Source organism: Stegodyphus dumicola, chromosome 5 (assembly GCF_044657685.1).
Source record: "Stegodyphus dumicola isolate Sdum_Otavi_A_Nest chromosome 5, ASM4465768v1".
In the NCBI taxonomy this organism is placed as follows: domain Eukaryota; kingdom Metazoa; phylum Arthropoda; class Arachnida; order Araneae; family Eresidae; genus Stegodyphus; species Stegodyphus dumicola.
Genome location: NC_140772.1, coordinates 160,097,987 through 160,108,748, shown reverse-complemented (window position 1 = coordinate 160,108,748; position 10,762 = coordinate 160,097,987). Strand labels below are relative to the sequence as shown.

General features: G+C 31.0%; 1 long non-coding RNA gene across 1 annotated transcript; it reads left to right on the top strand.

Moving 5' to 3' along the window:
- Positions 1 to 3,515: 3,515 nt before the first annotated feature.
- On the top strand, positions 3,516 to 9,961 carry LOC118192257 (uncharacterized). The gene is made up of 2 exons (XR_004758739.2): positions 3,516 to 3,626; positions 8,948 to 9,961. It is a non-coding gene; the product is annotated as an uncharacterized LOC118192257 (long non-coding RNA).
- The last annotated feature ends 801 nt before the right edge of the window (positions 9,962 to 10,762 follow it).

Genomic DNA, 10,762 nt, shown 5'->3' with positions numbered 1-10,762 from the left:
CTCCCGCACCCAACAACATATCTATCCTTTCTGGAACATTAAAGCCTTCATCTGCTAATTTTAAATTAGGAAGATCTTGCACTGAAATTTTAATTTTGCGCGAAGGTGTTAAATCAGCAGTTATTTTTGGAATTACTAAAAAGTCCAAATTCTTTATAAAAGTTCCTTCTTCATTGCATATCGAAGCATTAATTTTATGCTTTATTGTTAAAGTAGCATCATTTATTCCCGAAACGGAAATGTTTGTTTTTTCGTTCTCTAACTACAAATGTTCAATAAGATTCCGTGTCAAAAAGTTCGACATACTGCCCCCCTCCAATAGACACTTCACTCTGTGTTTTTTTCCCTCGTTATCAATTAGAAAACATACGACGGTTGAAAGCAGAACTGTACTCTGTTTATTCGAATAATTGCTAATAAATGCCTTTTGAACGAACTCCTGTGCATTAACATTCAAGGTCGATGAGTCATCTCGTTTGGGAATGTTGCAGGCAGATACATTTGTTTTGTTTTTATTTTGTTCCGATGAAGAACATTCTTTCTCCTTTACGATATTATTTACTTTCGGAAAGTGAATAGTTTTGTGGTGCCGTTTTTGACAAAAACAAGAATATTTCGATGGGCAATTTGATACTGAATGCATATGTAGACAGTTAAAACATAATTTATTAGATTTCACAACCTGTACTCTTTCTTGTACCGGTAATTTTAAATACGATGGGCATTTTGCCAATCCTTGATTCTCGTGGCATAAAATACAGTTCTCTGTTTTAACATCTGATAAAAACACTTTAGCTACACCTTTTGAGCTATTATACTTACGATTAACATGAGAATTCTCAGTAAGAGGTTTTCCTCGTGACGTGAAATATAAATCTATTTCTTTACCTAACTCACTAGGTGAAAACCATGAATCACCTTGCCTCACAGCAATGTGAGAAGCTGTTCCCGTATCTAAAGATTGGTATAACCTATCTGAAACTATTAGTTGTTTGAGGGTCTCGAAGTCAGTTACCTTCCTTAATTTTAAATAATAATCCCATGCAGTTACTAAGCGTGAAGCAAACTGCACATGAGTTTCATGTGGTTGTTTAACAGTTTTTCTAAAGTTTTCTAAACACAAATATGGTGTTGGCTGAAACTCCTTTAGAACTACTTCTTTTACTCTTTCATAATTCGCGATATCCTTATCATGTAAATAGGTTATTATATTCGAAGCTTTGTCTCCTAACAGATTTAACAGAATTTCTGCTTTATAGTCCTCCGAAACATTTTTTGTAATAAACGCTCGTTCTAATGACGAAAAGAAAAATCCCCAACTCTCAGGCCGTATAGGAATTTTTGCAGTTAAGGTTCTGATACTTTTTATTAATTGATCTAGTGACTCTGATTTTGTTTCGGTTTCGCTTACACCATCAAGTTTAGTTTCTGCTTTAAGCTTAGCCAACTCTAACTCATTCTTTGATCTCTCAAGTTTTATTTTTTCTAACTCGACAAGTTTTTGCTCTTTTTGCTCTTCCTGTTTTCTATTTTCGATAATAGAGTTTGCTATCTCTTTTACTAAATCTTGTTTTGAAAGTTTCACTATTCTCAATAATATCAGTCAAATCTGCTATAGTCATTTTTTCGGCAACATTTAGATTTATTTCTAAGGCAATAAGCCTTAAATCTTCTTTTTTAGCACCCTTAAATAACATTGTTATTTATAACAGAACAAGCACAGAATGTAGAGAATTAACAAGAGAGGAATCACTTACCTCTGCAGTGATTCACTTTTGATGAATATCCGTATCCAAAATCAGCGATATTCGTTGAAAAGAACAAGCTGGGAATATTGGCAAACACAAACACTCCTGTGTTCTCAAAAACGAAACACTACTTATTCATGCACAATACTCACGCTCCGGTCGACTACGACCAGATATGTTGGGGTCTCGTCCCAAATAACACACACTAAATAAATTCGCTGGTTCGATTCTTTATTAATTCTCATAATTAATTACAATCCCTCATTAACTCATAGCTGTGACCAGCCCTCTTACACCGTCGATGGCGATTCTCAAACTCGTTTGATCATCACATTACAGATGCGCAGGCGCGAACAAGTAAAATAAATTCAATTTAAAGATTTACAAAAATGTTAAGACCTCTTTGTAATGTGAGGTGATAACTCAGCAGGAGTATATGAAAGTAGAAAAATGCTTTAGCAATGAAGTTTTTAATTGAGTTTTTATTTTCTCTTCTTAACCAACATATGTATAGTTTTATTTTTCTTAAAACCGATTTCAACAAGAAGACGATTACACAGAGCATATTATTTGTATTCTTAGAAAAATTATTGTTTTCATATATGAGGGAATGAAAAAGATAAAAATAGTAGTAAATTATTTAAATCTTTATTTAAATGCTATACTGATGCTTTATTATAGCATGAAAGTTTAATTAAAAGGAACTTTTCTCGATCGGAAAGCTTAAGCTTTACATACTTCACTTCTTCGAGTAATTATTTAAACTTTTCACTCCTCCTATCTGAATTGCTTTTTAATAACTCGAATAAAAAACGAAATTGATTTTGTATGCAAATAATCATAATTATATCTATCTAAATGCATTTTAAGAGCTAATTAATATTAGATTAAACAAAACGCATTTCTATAATCAAGATCCTAACCCGAATTTAATCATGCACGGTTACTACTAAATATATTTTATAAGATAAACGTTTGTTCCGTTATTTAAAAGATGCAAAAAAAGTTACAGAGATACATTACGGCTAAGAAGCTCAGATTGTAATTAACATATAAATATAATTGCTGTAAAACAAAAAAAATGGCGCAAAAATACTAAATTTTAAACCAAAATAAAATACCTTAGTAATTTTACTTCTGATTTACAAAAATCAAGAAATTTATTTGTTCCTTTTTACCCACAAAATATTTTAGAGCGCAACTATTCCCATCAGGTTGCATTTTAATACTTTATTTAAGCGAGTAGAACTTTTTTATTAAATCAGTGGTGTAAACCATATTTATATTTTTTTAGTTTTTTTTGTGTTTAATTTGCTTTCTCCAGGAAATAATCTCAGAGTCAAGTGAAAATAAGATATGTTATTTAACAACTGAAAGAACTTAACACTACGTGATTTTTAAATAGATTTTATAATAAAAGTAGATTAATTATAAAAATTCAGTTATGAAGAATGCTATGCTCTGAAAAGCTTCCGAGAAAATGACTAAAAAAAAGTGAAGAAAACATAGCTTGGGATAGAATAGTATTCCAATTATTTTAAAAATGTCTCAAATTCTGAGAAACGATAAGTAAATTATTCTTGCTCTTAGCTAGATGTTTTAAAAAATTTACATCTTTTGTCGCATCGTCAACAGGGGGTTGGTCTAACGAAAGAACTAAATAAATTGTTGCTGCTTACGTCTCGCAAATCTGATTAAACTTTGAATTGCTTTTTATTTATTCTCTCTACATATAGGAATATTCTACGTTATCAACATTGCTACGGCATTTTATCGTCTATATATATATATATACATATACACATATGATAAAAATGTCGTATCAGTGCTGATAGCGTAGAACGCAGATCCATACTGAAGAGGAAACATGGCAGCCGAGTAAGATTAAATATTCAACTTAATTTCAACTGACATTTTATTATTTAGAACTTTCTTAGCACTCTAATCGTGCCTATTCTAGAGCACTTATACTTTTGGTACTGCTGTGATAGGAACAGAGCAGAGCGAAATAGCATCTTAACGGCAAGAGAGGTAGAAGGTTAGAGCGTAGTTATCCAATATGAAGGCTCACCAGTAGAAAGTTTTGCTTCACGTTGCTTTTTAAAGAAAGATTTTATTTCTCAAAATTTTGAGTTCAGATTCCAAATCAGCTATGTAAAAACTTACATGTTTTGATATCTTGAATTTATTAGATCCTTGAGTATTTTTCTGGTGCTTTTTAATTTTTCAAATGTTGCAATATCTTTAATTTATTAGATACTTGTGTAATTTTTTGGTTCTTTTTACATTTTTAAATTACTGTATTAAATGGTTCTACATCGTGTAAGGGAATTCTTGAGAGTAAATATGGGTTTGCTAATTTTGATACAGTGATAATTAAAATGAATAAAAATTCCATACAAGTTTTTAGATTGTATATGCATGACAAGGACAAAACTCGATCTGAGCAATTGGGAAGAGAGAGAGATAGGCTAATTCCTCCTGATGAGACGGCATTGTCTCTGTAACTTTTCAAATGTTCATTTTTCTGTAATTTTTCTAAAATTTCGTTTAATTTGCATTTCCATTGAATTTTCTTTACCTCTGCTGTTATCTAATGCTTTACTGGCAGTTTTTCTTTTTACGTCCCTTCTTGAACTTCGTGTTTCTTTTTTTTTAATTTTTTTAATTCTTTGCAATTCAGTTGTTTGAAATTTTAGTACTTTTTCAAATTGGTACTTAAATTACTCAGCTAATTGGAATTGGCGTTGACTTTAAGTTGAAATTCCTAATTTTAGCTGAATTTGCACTTTTGGTAGGAGCATTTCCATTTCATTTATTTAATTATATATACATACTATATATATACGTTATTATCCTGAGATTTGCACTATGGATTAAAAATGTAAGGTTTTAATTAGTGCAATTAGAAATATCATATTGAAAGTGCTAATCATTATACCTAAATATCATACTGAAAATCTGAATGCATAATGCTGTTTCTTATTATACTGCTTAGAAGTATAGCATTGCTTTATGAAAATGAAATATACACAATTATATACTATTAGAAATACGAATTTTGTTAATTTGGTTTGAGAAATTAAAGAATTTTAAGATTTTATTTAGGAAAAGTTATTAACACGAGTAATATATTTTTTCATGATTGTTATGTACCTTTTCATTAGCATTTTGACAGTAAGATTATTGTTTAAAAATATGAGTTCTAAAACTTTTCTGAATATTTTATGAATGAAATGAATATACCCTTTGAACATACCCTCATTATTTTCTCATATGTAATTATTATTAGTCCAAAGGGGAAATTTGCCCAGAAGGAGTGTTAATTTCGTTTTGGCATTTTGCGTTGGTCTCTATAAATGTCGGTTCACGTTTTTAAATTGTTGCCGCCAACTATTAACGCCCTGTATTATATTTAAAGAAATAAAATAACGAAGAATCTGCATAAATGTATGCATCTTTCTCGCATTGTTATAAAACAACGGTACCTAGTGCCCTCAAATTTTGAATAACGTGCGTTTCCACCCGAATATGGGCATCTGGAAGCCCAAATTCGGAATTTAGAATGTGTTTTATTATCTATTTGATATTTTGAAAAACTTTAACCAATTTTTGATTAACAGACTCAATGACTTAAAAGCGAGCCATGGCAACACTCTGCTTGAAAAAAAAAAAAAAAAAAAGTTTCATCTTTAGCCCTCGAGACTATAAATTCTAAAAGCTTTCAGATTTTCATTTTTTTAATGGAGTGAAATTAATATTTTTATATAAGTGGAACTCTTAAGTGCAGTATAAAGAGGTCAATTACCTTCAAACAAGGAATGGAGACCTTTTAAAATACTATCCTCCCTTAGCTACTGGTGCAGAACAAACACACTAGTCAGTTCAAACGAATTTGCCCATAAATGCTACCATATACATAAGTTGTATATGTTAGTATTTAGAAAAAGCTGTGAGATCTTGCTATTCTAATTTGAAATATCTTAATAATAATAAAAAGCATAATGCCAACGAAACAATTTCAAATGATATTAAATGCAATGAGAATTAGTTATAAAACTTTAATTGGGAGTTCAGGTGGGATCACGAAGTGACCGAGTTTTCATCAGTCAGTTTTCTCTGATCATAGTTTCAGCACAAAGTGATACTACACACACATACAACACACTACACATATTTGATTTTTTTTATTATTAAAATTACTATTGCAGCGTAATCTAAAATTAAGTTTACTAAATTTCTAAGGCATAAATTCATACTACAAGTTATTCATCTTAACTCGAATTTTAATTTTGGCACACTTATTTTTTATAAAATTATTTAGTACACGTATGTACTAAATAAAGAATTTTCTGGCCATAAAAAGTAAATACAATTTTTGAACTGTATTTAAGCATCCCCCAGCCATCAGAAAGTAGTTAACGCTGATAAGCTTTTTGAGGACCTGCCCATTTCAATCAGCCCATTTTTAATCTGTCCATTTTAAGTTTACTATTATACTGTATTCTTTTTATTTCTGTGTATTAATTATTACATTTCTCTATAATAAGAAAATCTGGTTTTGTTTTATTATAAGTATCAAATTTAATAGAATTAAAAGTATGGGCTAGAAACATTTTGATTTCATTATTAATACCAATTCTTACTTTTATAAAATATGTTCACAAGCTTGTAAGAATTTATGTGATTTTCCAGCCACCTGATAAATTTAATTTACAGAATCATATTTTGTTCTAGTGTTTCTAAATTACTTTTTTTATTTCTTTTCATTTATTTCATTTTCATTTATTTCTTTCATTTATTTCTTTTCTCGTTGAAACTGTCAATGTTCTACAAACGTTTTCTTCCATACTTGTTAAAAAAATTTCATAAGTCATAATTGTTAAAAAAATTTCAAATGTCAGTTTTACATTACCTAAGACACATTTCAAATAGTACTTAAAGGACTTAACTCCAGCCTCCCCAAAGCCTTCAAAATTGGGTAGTATAGGAGAGAGAAATTTACATTCGATATTGTCAGAACTCAAGTAGCCAGCCAAAAGTTCATCTTCCTCATTTACTAATTTGCTTAACTTTTTTATTCTGTATTTGCACCAACAAAATTAATAGAATTATCACTAAACAGTTTCGAGCACTTACCTCTTCTGGCAAAGAAGCGTTTCAAGGTACCATTTAATGCTAAAGACGTTAGACCTGTTATCTTTTCCAAATGAATAGCCTTAGTGCCCATGCAAATGAATTTACATATAGACACCTTCTGATGCATTCCTTTTCTCTGGGTTTTGCCTTTAATTAAGAATGGACCGCAGAGGTTATCTCTGGTACAATTAAATGTAATATTAGCTTTAAACCTTTCCTTGGGGCTCACCCAGGATTTTCTGAGCTGTTGTGGGATTAGCCTTGAAACATGTTATGCACGTTCTACAACCATCCTATAAACATTTTTATAATTTACAATTCAAAATTGTCTTACATGATATGAGAATTTAGGTATTAGGAATTTAGAACTACATGCAGATATTTGAAATGATAGTAATTAACTACTAGCAATGTTAATTTATGTTTAGAAAGCAGAATAATAAGAAATTGCTTCTAGTAAGTCAAATTGCTATTTCTTAATTGGCCTTCTACTCTAAGTAACACATTATTGTTAAAAATGGGGTTACAATTCTTAATCAAGATTCTTTTATTAGTGAGATAAATCAAACTAAATAAATTTGATTTAATAATAATGAAACATACTTAGGAATATTATTGATCAGGTATGGTTCCTAAGGATAGTTCTATTAAGAATCTTAACCCCTTTTTAAGATTCTTAATAGAACTATCCTTAGGAACCATACCTGATCAATAATATTCCTAAGTATGTTTCATTATTATTAAATCAAATTTATTTAGTTTGATTTATCTCACTAATAAAATACGCACCTTGCATTAATCTCGTTTCCTTCAACTACTCTAAATTCTCCCACTTGTAAATTACCTGCATTCTTTGGTAATTCGCTTAAAATTGTTATAAAACATAAAATAAAAACTTATGTTTTTTAGTGAGAGCTATAATTATGCTACAAATAATCCTGCTGAAATTATGGTTATTAAAATTGGACTCGAATGATGTTCTGCTCGAAGAGGAGTCTAAATAATGGAAAGAATTTTCCACTACCTTGCAGTTTATTTACAACAATGAAGCCGACAAATGTATTTTATTGCCAGATATGATCACGATATAGTTACATGGCTTCTTTGATGTCTCAGATGCAGCCAACAGAGCAGTTATTTGCTAAAAACCACATCAGCATCAAACCGTATGTCAGTGAGATTGGTGTGCAGTAAATCTAGTGTCCCCCCCCCGAAGAAGACTGTAGTCCCAAGATTTGAACTCTGCACAACAATTCTCTCAGTTAGATCAAGGCATGGAGTGAGATTAATCGTTGAAATTGTAGCTTACCGCTATTAACATTTGGAGGGATTCTATGATTGTGCTGTCATGGATTACAAAAAAGAGCCTCATCTCCTCAAGAAGTTTGCTGGGAACCGGATTTCAGAAATACAAGATCTTACTGAAACGGAGAGTGGCATTACATTTCTTATGAAGAAAACCCATCTTATCTCATATCTAGATGTATGAATGCTAAATTGCAACTAAATTAACTATTGTGTTTCTGACCTTTTTAATAAAGTTTTTAAACCGTAACTGACGCAGTACTTGAAAGAGGCACTAAGGAACTTGAAAACTATGTTTGCTTTAAACTATTAATATTTATATGCTGCTCTTCGAATCGTGACTGACGTCTGCGACGGGCGGTTACACTATCACCATACCAACAGGAAAACTGTTTATAATTGTAGTTGGATCCTTTTAACTTACGTTACCTATACTTTTCTCTTTCGTGCATCTATCCTTGGAACATCTACTCTTAATCAACGGTTTATAAGAAAAGCGCATATGTTGTTAAAGATATTAAATTTCAGATTATTAAATTGAATTATTTTTCTTCAGAGCTTTTTAAAACATGAATTCAGGTGTATTTTAATAGCATTTTAATATCATTAATTTTCTTGAAATTTTGCTATATTTTCAAATAGTTTTTCTTCTTTAGAAATGTTTGTAAAAATGAAAAAATAACAAAAATTTTACATAATGCTATAATACTGTTGCTATTATCTTTAAAGCTTGATATATTATCTCTTTTCTCTAGACATATACACACAGCTGAAAAGAGCTTTCAACATGGACGAAGATTCCCGCACCGTAAATTTCACTCGTCTTCCGAGAACTATCTTACAGTGAGTTGGCAAATGATTCCATCGCTTGGCTGAACACTCTGCAGTCTTGTTCACTTCACGAAGAAACCTTCGCATACAGAACTGCGCTGATAAAATGAACGGGGATTTGCTGTCTTTTGAATAAAGCCTTTCAGTTTTATAATACTTTCCCTTACACCGGAAAGATAATCGGAGCGGAACATGATGTTAATTATTGCAAGATGTAAGAAAGCATAACAGGGGTAAAAAGTACGAATGAATAGCAAAGAGTAAAGAGCTTTCCAACTTAGTCTGCTATGGTTTAAAAAGCAATTACTGTATTCAGCTTTAACCTAATTAAGTAAAGTTTAATTTTGAGCGCAGACAAAAATTAATTCAAATAAATTTATTTTCTTACTAATACATAGAAACTGAGGATTAAATGCAGCTAATACTGTATGGAAATCTAGGAAGCTTTTGAAGAACAGAATACATGGAATGCCAGTTTGCTGAATGTGAAGTTCAGAATACTATTTTAAAATAGTTTTATGCCTCTATTATGTTATATGTTTCTTATTCTATAAACATCATTGCAGTCCACCGCAAAGTTCACCGTCATTGCAGTCCACCGTTTGTATACTTGTGCATGGTGAGATAATGGACATTGAAATGTTAAAATAACTACATTGTGCTTAGAAAAAGGCTAAATATTTGTAAATTGTATCATTTGAATTTTGTGAAGAAATGAGTAATATCATATTTAAATTATGCTCTTTAAATTTGAACAACACGATTTATAGCAAACATTTTTAAATATAAACGCTAACTGTTGCAACTGAGCTAAGTAAAAACGTAAAAATGCCGGTAATATATCAGTTACCGCACATCTGTTGTGGAATATTCGCTTCTGTATTAGTTGCTTCGTAGTACATTCAACAGAAAAATAAAAGTCTTTTGGTGATTTTGCATTTATGTGTATCTTATCTGTTAAAAAGGTGACAGAAAGCTGTAACTATCTACTCGTTTCATTATTCGACATTTTATTATTTGCCAAAGAACACAAGTAATAATATCTAAAAATAAAGTCTGATTAATGCCTCTGCTCTCAAGGTCCGGGTGTAAGGTGTAGTCTTTAGGGTCTATCCCATAACGGAACAGGCATTCTGTACATTCTAATAATCTCTTTCCTTTATAAAGAGAAAGATTTTTCTTTCCATACCAATCACAGTACTCTCATAGGGCTCACGAAAACATAAACAGTTACAACTGCAGTCGTAAATATGAACATCTCCATCTTCAAATTTTTGCATTTTTGTTTCTTTCAGTACTTCCAGACGTCTTCGAAGCATTTCTGGAAACCAGGCTTTAAAATACTATATTTAAGTTCATTCAGGATGTGGATTTCAATGCCTCCACTCTGGATAAAGATCTGATCTCAGATCCATATAGAAGCTTACGAAGCAAGCAGAATTCGCATTATGTCAGGTCAAATGTGTCCGTGTTGGATAAGAGATTTGTGTGGAAAAAGTGTCGGATACGAAAACATTCAACACCGGTGAGAAATGTAGAAATGAAAAGCAACATAAGTGTGTGAGTACTACCCTTCAACACACAAACAACCTAAATTAAACATTTAAGGTTCATTGAAAAGTATCTGTACCACAATCTTGTTTTTGTTGTAATCTTTAATGAATCTCTGCTTGCATGGAGAATTAGCCGACTTTCACTCAATGATGTTATCTAGCTCCGGGTCTTCGGCATTTTCTGTT